Genomic DNA, 18,834 nt, shown 5'->3' on the forward strand with positions numbered 1-18,834 from the left:
TTAAAATTATAGGAAAATGGAACCATAAAAGGGTGTCTTGCCAACTAAATATCATGCCAAATCTTTGTTTCCTCCCTATTAACTATGATTCTCTTGAAGGTGCTAAACAATAGAGATGCCGTTTTCAGAATCCCACTCTAGAACTAGGAAGTGAAAGAATTATTAGTTGAAGCTCCTCCCAGTTCAACATCATCGGTAATAGAAGACTTTATCCTACAAAAGTATCGGTCACCATTTTCACAGAAAAGTAAAGTTCAAATTTGTTAAATCTTGACTCCTAATCCACCTTCCTTCTTTGGACAGCATACTACATTCCATCTACACACAATGCCTGCCTGTAGTAGAATCAGTTCCTCTCCACAAGCTACTCCTTCAGAGTTTATTCAGCATTTATCGGAATCAGCTTTCCTCCTGCTAAGAGATATCTACACTTCCAGCTAGCCAACTTTTTCCCTTAACTTGTGCAAAAAGGGCTTCTAGCGTTAGGCACATTAGTAATGGGGTTAGAAAGGACCAAGGTAGGTTATGAGAAAGTCCTCTTAACTAACAACATAACAGTCTAACTAATCTTCTAGTATTTGCCTTAAGGCTGTCAGCCGGACGGCTTGGGTCGGGTTCAGAGCAGACCCTAATGCAACCCTATCTCTACAGCTTCCTTCTATGCCAAATCTTTCAGATATTCTAGCATATAGTCTATCTCCTGTGAGATATGTTCTAGTAAATATTTCCTGTGAGAATTTCAAAAGCATACTTGTTTAAAGTTGATATTGTACTGTATCTTTCTGATATACTTCTGAGTTTTTATGAAGGCAAAAAGGATTTCAATGGCGCCCATTTTTGTAATAAACCATAGTTAGGCAATATATGACAAACCTAGCATGAAATCAACAGGCCATTCAAAATAATACCCTCACGATCACGTTAGGATGCAAAACATTTATACATATAAATCCAGATCTGCAGAGAGACGAACTAGCAGCTGACTCTCTTGAAGTTTTCTCAGAAGTCTTTATTTCAGAGACAACAGATGACTTGAGAAATAAAATTTGCATGGACATCAGGATCAAAATTCAATTTTCATATTACGAAAGTGTAAAATAAAATGCAATTTATAGGGAACACAATCATCTTTTATGTCACAAAATGATACTAGATCATTCTAAATAAACTATTGAACCCATGTTCTTCCTATTCGGTTAGACTGGTAGTTTCTCTTCAATAACCTTCCCTAGAAAGGGCCATATCCCTTCACATTGCAGCCCCATTATCCACAGAACGATAAGCACATGCTTCTGCTTAACTTGTTTCCACTATTCCATGTTCCACATGTAATTCCTCCCATTTGCTTTCATTGCACTCAGTATTTCAGCTCTTCATGCAGTCCCATCCTATAAAACAAAATTGTATTCTGTCATTTCCATGCTACAAGTATCAGACAAGTGGTTTATAAACAAAATAACAAACCTTCAGGAAGAAACAAAGAGCCAGATTCAGTAATTTGTAGGATGGTTGCATCGGGTAGGATTAAATGAAATAACTCTATGCTATAAAATACATTATTTGAGAATAATCTGAGCACAAATGCTATAGAAAATATGGAATTAGAAAAGATCATGAGATCAATAAAATAGTTATTTCCATCAGACAACGAAAAGCACTTAAACTTGTTATTTAATCATCTCCTTCCAAAATTTGAATAGGAACTAGTTTTTTCAATTACAATGAACGTTCAATAAATTCAAACATCATAATACCATGGATGCATAAATTTGGTGCTAAAAAAATGTGTTTGTTTAGTTGAGTGTTCAGTCAAGGTGAAGGCTGGTTTGCAGGTGGAGTGAGATGAAAAAGAGTGAATACAAGAGAGCTGAACATGATAGAATCCAGAAAGGATACACAATGATGGAACTTATATACAAACATTGAAGCATCAATCCAACTATATATTGCTATTAGGTATGCACAACTTCAGGATGCATATCATGTACCCCAGGATTAATCTAGCTCAAGTTATTTACTTTTCAACAAGGGCCCACTTTCTACTACAGGCTTTTTTAGTTACTCAGATTCTTTTTCTGGTAGCTTTCAAATGCATTTACCAATACATAGTTAAGGCCATAATTTACTCATTTATAGTGTTTTCATGCTACAGTGTGGTGCTATCTGTGCACCAAGTAGTGGAAAGAAAAAACATATAATAGGCTAGGAAAGAACTATATGAAAGGACAAAACAAGCAAACTGGCTGTCTAGACCATGTAAACAGCTAATGAAGAAGTTACATGATGATTAGTCTTAAGAGACACAAATGCATGCATACAGTGCTGAGCACGTGTCATGCTTATAAGATGGATGGATAATAATGATCCCATCAAAATGTTCTTCTAAGAAAGTTGAGTACATTGATTAGCCTGTTCCTGAAGATAGAGATTTGCATGAAGTGACAAGTGTGCTATTTTTTGTGGAAGGGGTAGAATGACTAAGAGGCACACAGCTCAAGAAGTTTGATCCGTAACAATATAAATATGCATACATACAAATGTCAAACACGCATGCACAACAACGTGAATGTGCAAACACATACATACATATCACATGCATATGCAAGCAGTGCATATGTACAAATGTATCACTAGAATGAAAGCATGGAAAAACTCTTCTTTTTTTTTTTGGTGAGAAAAAACTCACATTTGGATCACTTTAATTGCATGAAGATCAAGGATAATGTGAATTTGACAAATGAAAGAAGGAATTGAAAAAATTAGGCCATGATATTTTCAAAGCTATTACAAGGGCACTATTGATGCAATAGATTAAAAAATTGATTTCAGAGAAAATATACATGCATACAATCATTCAATTCAAAGAAGTTAATTAAAGTTTTAGAAAAAATGCAAGAGGAAAACACATTACAATGCAGTTGTGACAAGCTTGTGGCTAACTACTGGACAAAAAGCTGCAAGTATTGGTCAAGTTCTTTTTAATTGCCAATCAAGTCTCAGTTACTTAATGAAATCATCAGAGTTTCATTCGTCTCGTCCTAGCTTTATTGTTCAAGTCTTAGTTGGGTCCATGTCATTCTTTTTCTTTTTTTTTAAATCGTTTAATCACTAAATCACTTATTGGGTATAAATTATGGCTATTTTATTTCATTTACTTAGTCAACAAAATATTTTTACTTGACCAAGAAGTTCCTTAGGCATGAAGTAGTAATTGGTCTGTGATTAGAATCTAAGTGGCAGCATATTGTGGCTGCATGTCATTTTTAGGCCATTTCCAAATAGTGGCCACCCCTCCTCAGGGTGTTTGATGTAATAATGATGCTATAATGTTGATGAATGATAGAAGCCATCTTCTTCCTATTTGAGATCTCTATGTGATATGAAGTCAAGTACAGTGCCTTGAAGTGAGTCTGGGTATTCATATCTTCTCCATTTTGTTATCTTTCCTTCATGTAGCTGCAACGGTTGACCTAGGAGAAGACCCGCACAGAGTGAAGCCAGGCTTTATCCCTCTTTTCCTCTCCCATTTAATCTCATTTATAATTTTGGTGCACTTTTTCTTTTTCTTTCCTTTTTTTTAATATATATCCTCAGATCCTCAAATCATTGTAAAACCCCAATAATCCCTTGCATATTTTCCATGAAAAAACCTCATTTGTAGCTAACCTTCATTGAAAATGCAGATTAAATTAGAAAATCCAGTAAACTAGAGGTTCAGACCCGGCATCTTAAAGCCGAAACCTTAAATTACTCCTTTCTCCTAGGTGAAACAAGATCAGTTTGGCATCAGAGTTACATTAACACCATATGCACTCATGAAGGATGGTCATCATATCAAAGGGATGGTCTTTCGTCTCCAAGAAAATGTAATTAATTGTTGATGATAATAGCAATCAGCTTGATGTATTATTTGACAGTGTGCAAGACACCAACCAATATATCTCACGGTCAAAATGCAATAGATCATAACATCTTCAGGCCCAAAGATTCTAAGATGCACATTATATTTAAAGCATGAAAGCACCTACTACCTAAGAGACTAGACAGATGTGAAAATATCGTGCTAACGAAGATGCATCACCTACTTCCAATGGATTCTCATCATGCAAAACTAAGATAGTCCAGCAAAGAGTGCATTGTAGCATAAGAACTGAAGGAGCTGAAAGAAACTCCCCAAAGCTTTGCCAACAAATAAGATATCCAGAATGATATTGAAGATCAGAATTCTCTCAAAAATATTGAAGATAGAATATGGAAAAAGCTCCTTAAGATCCTATCATCATGCTTTGTGTTTAGATAGCCAAGGATGACATGCCACAGTACCCACCACAAACTGAAGTAACTGCATATGATACCCCAAGGATTGAAGAACAAGTTGCTCATGAAGATGCACTTGAGGCTAAAGAAGCTAAAAATTTAGAGGTAAGCAATGTTTATACAAGAGAAATGATTACTTTCCCATGCATATTCACTTTATTATTGAAGATTATTATCTTTTAATATTCTTAGTTACAGTGGTTGTCAAAGGACATTAAATTCATTTTGGACGACTTTGTGCAACAAGAAGAAATAGCACAGTGAAAGGTGTACAGGCAGCAACTAGAGAAGAACTTGGAGCTTCAAAAGGATATGTTGAGGAATATATTATCACATTTCATAAGGAAGAGAACAGTAGTAAGATCTTGAACCTGAGACAATCCAGGATAGCACACATGTATGATGCAGTCACTAAGTTGAGCTTGTAGGAACTTGGGGACCAAGAGAGTCAAGGATCAAGTAATTTGGTTGAGGCAATCAAGTATGAGCTAATTAATAGATGAGATAGTTGGTAGCCCTAGCTTTACTGTTTGAGACAGCAGTTGAATTCATGTAGTATATTATTTGGTAGTATTTTGCTTAATCATTAGATCATTTACTATAGCACATAGCAGAGGCTATTTTATATTTATGTTTACTAGGCCCACAATTTACTTGGGCATGAAATTGTGGCTGACTTATAATTAGCATATAAGTGGAGAAGCATTTTGGTCATAAGCCATTTTTAGGTTGTGTATAACAGCAGGGCCCCCTTAGGTTGTTTAACAATAATGATAGTAATGCAGTCTTGTTTAATGTTAGAAGCCCTTTGTCCTTTGGGTAGAAGAAGCCTTATGTCATTTGAATTCTCCTTTCTATAATACAAAGTCAGGTGCTAGGCCCTCCAATGGGTTCCAGGTAACCATATATTCTCTTTCTTCCTTATCTTTCCTTCTCACAAGTATGAGGCTCACTCTTAGTGAAGCACCCAACATGAGTCCAGATCTTCACTCTTTGCCTTCTTTCTCTCTCATCAACTATTTTTTTCCTCAAGCATCTATTCCATCCTTACATCCAGAAACAACATGTAAAATTGTAAAATATTATTGCATATTTTCAACTAGGAAACCTCACTTGCAGTTCACCTTCTCTGAAAACCTGGATCTGAATAGAAAGTCCAGCCAACTATAGGTTTAGTTTTAGAATCCTGATGCCTGAAACCTTGAATTTCTCCTTTCCCCTGAACTGTTCTACATCACATTAGGTTCAAATGATACACTGATAGAATTATAAGAAATTTTGTGATTAACCCAGTTAGTTTGGTTAATTAGCTTGTTGACTGTGAATTTAAAGTATAGAAACTCCTAGATGATAGGTGATTACTATGGCAATAATTTCTAAGCTGTATAATCATTAAAACATTAAAAATAGCAAAAATAAATTAAAATAAAATTATGGAAGATGATAAAGTAAACGAGACCATAAAAAACAAAAATAAAGCACAAAATAATTTCACTTATTCTCAGGATAGTCACTTATTAAGGCTAGTTTCACTTTTAAGGAACTGATCAAAACATGGAAAATTTGTGCAAAAAGAGAGATTATGGCCTTTCACACACAAAAGCATATGGTATAGTAATCTCAGGAGGTTGTAGGGTTTGGTAGAAAAAGACGTGTATACTGGAAGGTGACATTGATATCAATGAGGAAACATGCAGCCAAAAATGAAAAATGTGAAACAAGAAGCACACACAAAAGTCAGCCCTAAACCTCAACCATAATAGACTTGTCATTCATTAAACTATCTTCGACATGCAAAGGCTTCATACTGTAAGACATTTCTAGATGATATATATATTTTTTTTGCAAATTGTTCCTAAACGTATAGCACTGTATAGACTTACACTTTTAGTAGGAACAAAGAATTATTCAAGGCCCTCGATAAAATCAAAGGCCAATAGATATTCCAAAGTACTCATGAGACGGAGCAAAAAGTTTAAAAACTGCTCACTTCTGTTATTTTGAAAATATTGGCTGCACGACTGGAATAAATGATCATGATGGATACCATAAACATAGAATGGTGAAGACTAACTAGAACTTCACATGTGTTATATTTGATATATTCAAAGGTGAAATATTGTAGGTCAATATGTTGTATGTTTCAAAAGTTTGGCAATAAGGAGGATGTATACATATAAGATTCTCACCATTAACAATGTGCATCAAAAATATCTCAGACAAAAATCACCCAAAATTGAACCTTTAGCCTTTTATGTCAAATAATATACCAGAAAAATCCAAACTTGGACCAAATTATTTATTTCAAAAATAAGTGAAAACAAAGACGCCATGGGCTCTAACCACATGAAGACTTCTGGCGCCTACTACCTTCCTCAGCTTCGTATGTCAATAAATTATCAAAAAGACTCTAAATTTAGCAGAAATTACTTATCTTAAAAACATTTAATGGGAAATAAAAAACAATGACAGCATGGGCTCTAACCAGATCAAGATTTCCGGCGCCGAAGTCTCTTCCGCAGCTTCTTGTACTTATGTTTGTTCATCTTTCTCTTCCTCTTCTTCTTCACACTGTCGGCCCACACCATGTGATCGCGCCCCTCCTCACCAACCCCTGGATCGCTGTCACTCTCGTCATGGCATCGATCGAAGCCGGATTGGGAGATGGGATTCCAACGAAAAAAATGGGGGAAACTGGGGTAAAATTGGAGGGATTCGTAGAAGCTGTCGGGAAGAAAAGGGAAGGAAGAAGGGTTCGGTCTCGGATTGGTTCGAGGGAGTGCATCGTGGAGAAGGGATGGACGGAGAGGGGGATGTGCGAGCTGGGGGTTGGCAAAGGATGCAAGGATTCGAAAGGGAGGTGTCGGAGGGGGTCTTTTGAGGAGCTTTTGGAGAAGTGATGCCATGGAGAGAGAGAGAGAGAGAGAGGACGACGAGGGGAAGGAGGAAAGCCGCGGGAGGAGATGAGGGAGGGTTTAAAGTTGGGACCTTGTAGGGTTTAGCGGCTAGCCGGTCCGAAATTAGTTCTGGCCCATGTTTTCTGGACTTTGTGAATTTTGAATAAACACTTGAAAAGTTTTAAATAAAAATTATATTTTAACAAATACTATATAATTTACCCATCAACCAAAAATATCTGGACAAATACCTCTATTAGTCATTAGGAAGGCCTCCAAAGAGACGTTTGCAATGGAGTGTGATCCTAAGATCAAGTATGATATGGATGTAGATGATAAAGTCATCATACTAAATTTGCATCATAATGATCTTATATAACAGTGGTAACAAATCATCCTTACTCCATAAATCATCATCTAATTTAATGATGGGATATCTATCATGGAGTTCGAAAATTTAAGATTATCTTAAGACAATGATCTTAGACTGAAATTTGAAGGCAAAAAAATCTCTAGATTTAATGAAAAAAAATAGCATATCGATATATCATTAATATATTATGTCAATACTATATACATAATATTATATTATATTGATATTATATATATTAGATTTATGATATATTTTATATTATATTACTAATCATATTATTGTCATATTATGATTCAATGATTATTTTATTCTATTTGCCTTATTTTTTTAATCAAAATAAATATTAATATTAAAAATATATTATAAGTATCAATAAAAATATTAGTTGTATAATAATAATTCCTATATATTTATAGGATTAATAATTTATAGAACTAATAAATATATTTTTATGAAATATGTTAGTATAGTTTTGATATTATATAGTCAATAATTTTGGAATACCAAATAAATTACTTGTGGATAACTAAAAATCTTTAATTATTAGGATATAGCACATCAAACATGATAATCTTAGACTAATAGGGATCATATTATCTAAAGATAAAGATCACTAGTGATTTAAGATCATTTTGGTGATCCCATTTGGGTCACTCAACTCCACTTAAACAAAAGATAATAATAATAATAATCTTACCTCACCAATTGATGGTTGCTCTATCCATGACAACAATGAATGTTTCAAAGACACATGAAAACTTATCAACAAATGAATATTTCAAAGACACACGAAAGGTCATCAATAATGAAGAATATTATTTGCATCATATTATTTTTAATATTTTTAAAAATAAAATTATAAAAATTAATATAAAAATATATTACATACTATTAGTTTATTTTTTTATTTTTTAATTATTTTATTATTTCTAAAAAATAAAAAAAAATTATTCTCAATATTTTTAAAAATAAAAAACTAATATTTTTACCATCACTACTGACATTGCCTCCATCAAAGTCGCTGCCATATTTATCATCATAGCTACCATTGTTACTACCCTCATATTTAAACAAGCAGTTTTATATATTGACTTTTTCACATAAAACATGGCTAAGAAAGAAATATAGGATGAATAGATAGAGTTCGAGCCTCGATAATTAGTCCTTAGTGAAGGAAAACGTGGTGATTTTGTTCATGCATTTTTAAAATTTTACAACGGAATATACAAAGATTAAACAATTTAATCTATAATACATGCATAGATCAAATCTAAAACTACTATACAGCATTCATGATATGAACTAATATGTATATATGTAAATCTGAAATCTAAAATTCAGCAAGTATAAATCATATCTATATATAATTAGATCATATCTAATTTATATTTAGATCATATCTAAATATGAATTGAATTCAAAACTTCATACCTGAGTATGGGTAGTAGATCACTGTATCTGAAATTCATAGTAGTTAATTCTTCATGGTGCTCGACAGTCACATATGTGTCCGATCTCGACAAGTATCCACATAAAGTCCTTGTGCTGATCGATCTCCATGAAAATGCTAGCTTGCGAAGATACTATGCTTTGACTGATCTAAGAGAAATATAAAAAAGATGAAGAATAAGGAGACTCTCTCTTTTTCTTTCTGGATCCACGCATCATATCTCTACAATAGAAATCAAATGAAGAACCCTTTCTTTTCAATTTTCTAACGCATAAGAGAGAACCTTTCTCTCTTCCTTTCATGCCTTTAAGAAAAACTTTTCTTCTCTAATTTTTCATGATGAAAATCAGGTTTAATCTGATTTTTTATGTTGAAAATAACATGGATTCTCATATTTTAGAAAAATTCAAAAGAGAGACCCAAGAGAAGAACCATTCTTTTCTTTTCTTCTCTTTTTTTCTTCTTGTCTAGAACTCTTGGAAGTCCCAAACATTCAATCAGATTTTTTTGATATTTTTTTTTTAAATCTTTATGTTAAAAATTAGATACAATCTAATTTTTATTCTAAAAAAAAATAGAAAAAAAAATTAGAAGAAGAACTCCTTCTCCAAGATTGCGCACAAGAAAGAAGACCTTTCTTCTTCTTTCTCTTTCTCTTGTTAGGAAGAACTTTTTTTTTTAATTTTTTACTATATAACCAGCAAGAGAAGCCCTCTTTGATGCCCAAGAACCAACAATCAAACTCTCACAAAATTACTCCAAGATGGGAAGGAGAGGAGGGGGTTGGCGTGTGGAGTTTGGGGCATCCAACTCTTGGACGCCCCAACCCCTTTCTTTTCTTTTTTTGCGATCACAAGAGGGGACGCCTCTTATTTTCACAGAAGAGAGGAGAAAGGGTGTGGCATCCTTCGAGGCATGGAGATTTCTCATGTTAAAGAGGGAGTGGAGGCATGGAGGATTAAATATCACGTGGGGTTTAGGAGTTGGTTGAGTCCTATTCCAAATAGGATTCAAGAATCTTGTTTCCAACTCTAACTAACCCTTGAACCCAATCCTAACCAATTTAGGAATTAGTTATAACAAACTAACTAATTAGGTCCTAGCCCAATTATGAAATCAATTAGGTCCCAATCCAATTAAAAATTAATTAGATTAAAACTCCATGGATCTAGAGATTGATTCTTAATAGATATCAGAGAAGTTATTTGATAATAGGGCTTGATCCAATCAAACCTATTATCCAACAGGATTTGATCCAATCAAAACTTATATAAAACTAATTAAATTCTATTTGACTTAGAATTTGATTTGTATCTCTAAGATCAATTGGAACAAGCCCTGTTATCTAATAGAGATGCATCCAATCAATCCAAAACCAACCTAATTGAATCCAATTCAATTAGATCTGATCCAATCCCCATTGCTCAATCAAATTGAGTCAATTAACAATCAAATTATTAATTAATTATTCTTCTAATTTATCAATCATTAGTAAATAATTTATTGCCATCTTTGTATAGGATTAATCATTAATCAAATTGATAATTAAATCCTTCAACGATTCATAATCGTCGATCAGTCATTTGATCAGACAGATATTTCTATGTATATGACCCCATAGGTTCGAACCTAAGTCGATAACACAAGAATAATTTATGTACTAATTGATGTTACCATCTAGCAATAATTCTCGATGTCTGGATAGGCCGAATGTATGCCCAGCAACACTCTAGAATCCATGTGGATATAGTTACCATATAATTCATCCCTTTTACACTTGATGCTCAAGGATGACTAAGGGTTAAACTGTCAACCCAAGAAGAGCAGTCCGCATTGTGTCTCAACCTTAAAAATTCTATGACTCCTCACTAGGACTACTTTGGCTAAAATTTTGCTAAATTAAAATACAGTGATGCATCATCTTCAATTTTACTTAGAGCGGTCAATCCCATCTTGACTCACACTTAGACTTTACAAGTACTTGACTATATCCAAAAATCTTCTATCATCGAATTAAAAATTTAGATAGTTTGACACCAAAGTACAATGAGTTGCTTGCAAGTTACCAAGGTAGCCTCAGATCAGAGGGATACTTATACCCATATCCTATCAGAGCAACTCTTGACAGCAGAGTGCTCCGAAAATGATCATGCTCGATAAAATATACTCTTACATATCACCCATATAGCATACCCATGTTACCACATACTTTGGTTAAGAGGACAACCAACTAATATGGCACACAACGACCTACACTCGATAGAATTATCGTCCTTGTAATAATTATATCATTTGATCGCGAGCAAGATTTAACAACCACACGATAAATCCCCCTTTATCATTTTGGAAGTAACTCTAAAGACTTTATCATAACATATGAGTTCTATTTTGGAAGATGTATTCTTTATGATGAATATACCAGATAATATTTATTAATTTTATAATTCATATACAGGTATGGAGCACAATCATCTACAATCTAGATGATTGACTTTAGGACATAATTTTCAACAACTCCCACTTAGATTAAAGTCAATCAGATTGGTATCAAATACCTATCTTCTATTTTAGACCATCAAACTCATTAGATTCGATTGCTCTAGTCAATGGGTCGATCAAGTTCTTCTTTTAGTCGATCTTCCTAAGATCGATTTTATTCCAATCTTATCGAACAAGGTGATTGCAATGTGGAATATATTTGATCCTCAGATGGAATATCAGTTTTTCAGCTTGAGCTATGGCTCCAATACTGCTGTCAATACAAAAGGACTGGACCATCAATGGAGGGTGCCACTCCATGCTCTCTAATAAATTTTTGTAACCAAATAACTTTTTTACTAGTATCAAATACCGTAAAGAACTTCATATCGTAAATAAAACTTACTGCTGAATACTGTATAAAATTTTTCTAGCATGTCGCTTCTCCTTTTAGGATAAAAATACAAATTGACACAACTTTATCATTTCGATCCGATTAGAAACTGGAATCAATATTCCATAAATTTTAAGTCAGACTTTTCATAAACGAGTCATTGGTTCTTAGTATTTTATAAATACTTAAGGATGGTTCTAATAATCTTTCAAATTTTTATGGAGAATAGAGATGACAACCAAACTTTTATTTTTTGTAATGTAGGGATGTCATTTTTTATTAAAAAAATTTCATCCAAACAATACAAAGAATATTTTTATAGAACTATCAGCTTATTTTTACATACAGAATTTTGCTTCGTTCTCAATGAAGCCATACATTCAAAACGTATATTCCAACTTTGAGAAGTTTAATTCAATCTGAATAACTTAAGGATTGCCATGAGGAAACCATCTCATCATAATCAACACTATAAGTTTGATAAATTTTTTTGACAATCAGATAGAATTAATAAGTCTTCACCTTTCTATCTGTGCCTTTTATCTATTTTAAAATCTACTTACACCCTATGGATCTTATCCCTTCAGGTGAATCAACGAATATCCATACATCATCGATCTTTATAGACTTCATTTCAGATTTAATGGCTCCAAGCTACTTCTCAAAGTTAGATCCCTGTATTGCATCCGTATAGGAGATCAAATCTCTATCTCGAACCTAGAAATCAAAGTATCTGTTCAGCTGATACTGTACTCTACCATATCTACTCAAAGATACCTTTACATCGAGCTCCAGATTTAATCTAATCAACTCCAGTTCTGTTGGTTTGTGTAAGAGTCGGTTCCTCTACCCATTAAGCTTCACCAAGTTTGGTCTTAACGGTATCAATTCCTTCACCAAAGAATTTTTTTTCAAAAAGAATGCCTTAAGATTTATGAATATCTCATGTCCATCAGGAAGGTAGAAGAAATATCTCTAAAATAATATTTATCAGACCAAAATTCAAGCTAGTCGATTTGTGAATATTTCACATAAGCTCGATATCCCAAACACTAAAGTAAGAAAGTATCGAATTACCCAAGTCTATATCTCATATAGAGTTTTGGTAATCGATTTACTCAGAATGTTCTCGAGCACATATGAAGTAGTCTCTAAAATATAAGCTCTAGCAGACTAGCAAACTCACAGTGGACCGAACTATGTCTAATAAAGTTCGATTCCTCCTTTCAGACACTCTTTTAAATTGTGGCATCCTAAGAGATGTCCATTGAGAGATAATCTAATTTTTTTCTAGATATGTCAAAACTTACTGTAAAGGTATTTACTTCATCGATCAAACTGATGAGTTTTAATACTCTTTATAGTTTATTTTTCTATCTCATTATGGAATTGTTTAAACATTTCAAGTAATTCGGACTTGTGCTTCATAAGCAAGATGCACTCATGTCAAGATAGGTCGTCAGAGAATTTAATGAAGTAGTAAGCCCTCTTTTGGCACTAATATTTACGAGTGTAAATACATCAATATATACCAATCTCAGAACATCGCTGGCTCATTGATCCTTTCTAATAAAAGGTGACTAAGTCAACTATGCCAAAGACAGACTTCAGTGACATTATCTAATCTAGGATGCTAATTAGATGTATACTTTATATTAACAAGCTATGGTATTGAGTTTATGTCATTTTTAATTATCCACTCGTTATTGCAGTATCATTCACAATGATATCACAATAATCATTCTTATTAACACCATCAATAAGATTAGACAATAGTGACAATCACTTAAAATGACATCTTAAGGATTAAAAATAAGCTCGATGATTTCTAATATTAAGATTGAAACAGACTTTCATCTCTTATATTTAGGAGTCTCTTGTCGTTTTCAAACCTTCTACTATTCTGAAGTCTTTTGCAACTATTTGCAAACATGATTTGTATGATCGGTATCCTATACCCAGATAATAGTATTACTAATAGAAAATTTTAAAGAATTATTATCATACAACTATCTTAACCAGCAACCATTTACTGATTTCTCTTTTAAGCTTGTTTGGATTAGCCTGAGACTTCTTGATCAATTTGCTCAAAAATCATAGTCAATTTTTGATACTGACTATCAAAGTTAGGTTTGATAATATTGTCACTATCTAACAGTGAATAGAGTGACAATATTCTAGTCATTTTTGAAAAAAAAATAATTGACCCATTAATATATAAATTATTTTAAGCCTAAAGATTTGGACTTTAGTCTAAAAGTTCTTTCACTATTTTATACGAATTGATAGCCTCTACCTCTAATTTGAAGAATTACGTTAATTCCTTAACGGATACCAGAATCCACACAAACTGCATATAGGCCCGAAGATGACTCGATCAACCCATATCACCTATGGATAGGTTCTCAACTAATTATTTTTTTAAATAATTTTTTATATTTAATTTAACATCAGATTTTATTTCAATAGGCGATGGACCTCCACTGAAAGTTTTGATTAGGTCAAATTATTAACATGAACCTACTCGTTATTCTAGCCAAAAAATGATCAGGTCCGAGAATGGCTCGGCCAACCCAACCATTCATCAAATAGTTCAACAGAGTCATCATATGATGAATGATAATTTTATCATTCAGAGAAAACACCAGACGGATGGCACCTGTAATGTCAATCAGAAATAATAGGCCCATTACCATTCATCTTAATGAGAGGCTATGATCTAGTTATTCCCATAACTAGCTTATTTTATGGACCTAATAATTTAGAAGATTTGATTAAATTTTTTAAAAGATATCAGTCGACCTACAAGTCATAAATCCTCCCACTGACTTCACAAAATCATGAAAAGAACTAGTGACTAGCGGATCCAACCGACATGTAGTAAATCCTCCCATTGACTTCACCAAGTCATGAAAAAGACTAGAGATAAGTCGGTCCTGGGTATTTAAATCAGTCATATTGATTAACCTTAATGATATGGGCTAACTCAAATCACTTAGCGATCTAATCAAAATCTAATTTATCAAATTGACCAGATAAGTGAGATCGATGGGACAGTCTGCTAAACTTGCCTTAGACACTATTTAAATGACCAGGTAAGCCACTTTCAATTAAAAATCATCGATCAAAATGTCAAACTTATCTTAGACACCAATTGATTAACTAATTTTGATTTGACCAACTTAATGATTCGAGTTCAACCATTGAGCCACAATCAAAGATATGGATTTGACCATCTACAACTATTGTATTAGAGAAATCCTGATTAATCTAATTCAATATTTGGTTAGACTTAATCAATTTCTCTACATGGTCAATCAATTCTTTGATTCTAATCTTAGGTCTAATCCAATTAAAAAGAAGTACCTAATTTGAGCTAATCCATGCCCCATGTTTTATGCAACGTCATCAGATCTCAAATCATAATTCTAGATCTATTCAGTTCAACACTTAATTTTTAATTAAATTTTTGCATCCACATAGTTAAGGTTTCAAAATAATTTTTTATGTAAATCTTTTATATTAAATCATAAAATCTTTTAGATCAAATCTAAATTTTTATGATTTTAAATCAAAATAATTTTGATTAATCAAGATTAGATGTAACTAGTTTTTTCATAACTTGTATCACATGCAATAATACCTAGAATTTCAAGATCTAGAGTTTTGCAAGAAAGTAAGTTTTCTCCTTTCACTTTCTTCTCCATAGGACCTCATAGTGGCACTCCTATACGCCATAACAGCATCCCACTCAATGGAAAGAGAGGATCATGTAATCTTACTTGTTCCTATGACCAGACAGTCTGGTGATTACCCAATCTGAGTACTTTGCTACTCAAAACACCTAATATAATTCACATATCATATATACAAAAATTTAGATCTAATCTAAATTATATTATATCTGATTTTACATTAGAACATATCTAAAATCAGATCATAATATATCTCATGTATTGCTAAATCTAGATTTCGACTCTACATACATATATGTTCATGTCATAATGAACCTTCGCTCTGATACCATCTGAAGGAAAGCATAGTGGTTTTATGCATGTATTTTTTAAATTTTATGGCAAAATATATAAAAATTAAATAATTTAATCTATAATGCATATATAGATCAAATCTAAAACTACCATACAGGATCCATGGCATGAACTAATATGCATGTATATAAATCTGAAATCTAAAATTCAGCAAGTATAGATCATATCTATATGTAATTAGATCATATCTAATTTATATTTAATCATATCTAAATATAAATTGAATTCAAAACTTCATACCTGAGAATGGATAGTAGATCACCGCATCCAAAATCCATGGTAGTTGGTTCTTTATGATGCTCGACAGTCGTACATGTGTCCAGCCTCTACAAGTATCCATATGAAGCCCTTGTGCTGATCAATCTCTTCAGGAGTACTAGCTCGCAAAGACACCATGCTTTGACTGATCTAAGAGGAATATGAAGAAGATGAAGAATAAAAAGATCCTCTTTTTTTTCTCCTAGATCTAGGCATCAGATCTTTACAATAGAGATTAAGAGAAGAACCCTTTCTTCTCAATTTTCTCACGCACAAGAGAGAACCTTTCTCTCTTCCTTTCATGTCCTTAAGAAGAACTTTTCTTCTCTTATTTTTTATGATAAAAATTAGATCTAATCTGATTTTTTATGTTGAAAATAATATGGATTCTCATGTTCTAGAAAAATTCAAAAGAGAGATCCAAGAGAAGAACTATTCTTCTCTCTTTTTTTTTCTTTTTCTCCTTGATCTAGAACTCTAGGAAGCCCCAAACATCCAACCAGATTTTTTTGATATTTTTTCTCTAAATTTTCATGTTAAAAATCAGATCTAATCTAATTTTCATCCTAAAAAAAAATTAAAAAAAAAATCTGAAAGAAGAACTCTTTCTCTAAGACTACGCACAAGAAATAAGACCTTTCTTCTTCCATCTCTTTCTCTTGTTGGGAAAAACTTTTTTTCTTCAATTTTTTATTGTATAACCAGTAAAAGAAGCCCTCTTTGATGCCTAACAACCAGCAATCAAACCTCACAAAATCACTCCAAAATAGAAAGGAGAGGAGGGGGTTGGCGTGTGGAGTTTGGGGCATCCAACTCTTGGACGCCCCGACCCCTTTCTTTCTTTTTTGTGATCACAAAAGGGAACACCTCTTATTTTCACAGAAGAGAGGAGAAAGGGTGCGACATTCTTTGGGGTGTGGAGATTTTTCACGTTAAAGAGGGAGTGGAGGTGTGGAGGTGGGGTTTAGGAGTTGGTTGAGTTCTATTCCAAATAGGATTCAAGAATCTTATTTCCACTCTAACTAACCCTTGAATCCAATCCTAATCAATTTTGAAATTAGTTATAACAAACTAACTAATTAGGTCCTAGCTTAATTAAGAAACTAATTAGGCTCCAATCTAATTGAAAATTAATTAGATTAAAATCCCATTGATTCAGAGATTGATTCTTGATGGATATCAGGAAAGTTATTTGATAATAGAACTTGATCTAATCAAGTCTATTATCCAACAAGATTTGATCCAATCAAAATCTATATAAAACTAATTAAATCCTATTCAACTTAGAATTTGATTTGCATTCTTGAGATCAATTAGAATAAGCCATGCTATCTAATAGGGATGCATCCAATCAATCCAAAGCCAACCTAATTGAATCCAATTCAATTAGATCTGATCCAATCTCCATTGCTCAATCAAATTGAGCCAATTAATAATTAAATTATTAATTAATTACTCTTCTAATTTATCAATCATTATTAAATAATTTATTGTAATCTTTGTATAGGATTAATCATCAATCAAATTGATAATTAAATCCTTCAACGATTCATAATTGTCGATTAGCCGTTTGATCAGACAGATACTTCTATGTGTGTGATCCCATAGGTTCGAACCTAAATTGATAGCACAAAAATAATTTCTGTACTAATCGATGTTACTATCTAGCAATGGTTTTCAATATCCAGATAGACCGAATGTATGTCCAACAACACTCTAGAATCCATGTGGATATTATTCATCCCTTTGACACTTGATACTCAAAGATGACTAACGGTTAAACTGTCAACCCAGAAAGAGTGATCCTCATTGTATCTCAATTTTAAAAATCTTGTGACTCCTCATTAGGACTACTTTGATCAAAATTTTGCTAAATTGAAACACAATAATGCATCATCTCCAATTTTATTTGAAGCGATCAATCCCATCTTGACTCGCACTCCGACTTTACAAATACTTGATTGTATCCAAAAATCTTCCATTGTCGAATTAAAATTTGGATAGTTCGACATCAAAGCATAGTGAGTTGCTTGCAAGTCATTGAGACAGCCTCAGGTCAGAGGGACACTTATATCCATATCCCATCAGAGAATTTTTGACAGTAGAGTGCTTGAAAGTAGTCACACTTAGTAAAATATACTTCTACATATCACCCATATGCCATATCCATATCACTACATGTCTTGGTTAAGAGGACAACCAACTAATATGGCACACAACGACCTACACTCAATATAATTATCATCCTTGTAACAATTCTATCATTTGATCGTAAGCAGGATTTAAGAATCACATGATAAATTCTCCTTTATCATTTTGGAAGTAGCTCTAAGAACTTCATCATAATATATAAGTTCTATTTTGGAAGATGTATTTTTTATGATAAATATATCAGATAATATTTATCAATTTTATAATTCATATACATGTATGGAGCATAATCATCTACAACCTAGATGATTGGCTTTAGGACATAATTTTCAACACTTAGTGTTGAGACATGAAGCCTTGCTCGACATGTCATTAGGTTTCTTCTTCACCCAGACAACATGTGGAGCATGGTGACGAAGGCCAAGTACAGTCTATGGTCACCGAGTAGAGATATCAAGATTAGTCAA

The 18,834-nt window shown here is 33.0% G+C and overlaps 1 long non-coding RNA gene across 1 annotated transcript; it reads right to left on the reverse strand.

Annotated features, from left to right (window-relative positions):
• Positions 1-1,045: 1,045 nt before the first annotated feature.
• On the reverse strand, positions 1,046-7,314 carry LOC140851587 (uncharacterized). The gene is made up of 2 exons (XR_012134334.1): positions 6,803-7,314; positions 1,046-1,388 (listed from the first exon to the last, which is right to left on the reverse strand). It is a non-coding gene; the product is annotated as an uncharacterized lncRNA (long non-coding RNA).
• Positions 7,315-18,834: the final 11,520 nt, after the last annotated feature.

The sequence above is a fragment of the Elaeis guineensis genome, chromosome 9, assembly GCF_000442705.2.
Source record: "Elaeis guineensis isolate ETL-2024a chromosome 9, EG11, whole genome shotgun sequence".
NCBI lineage: Eukaryota > Viridiplantae > Streptophyta > Magnoliopsida > Arecales > Arecaceae > Elaeis > Elaeis guineensis.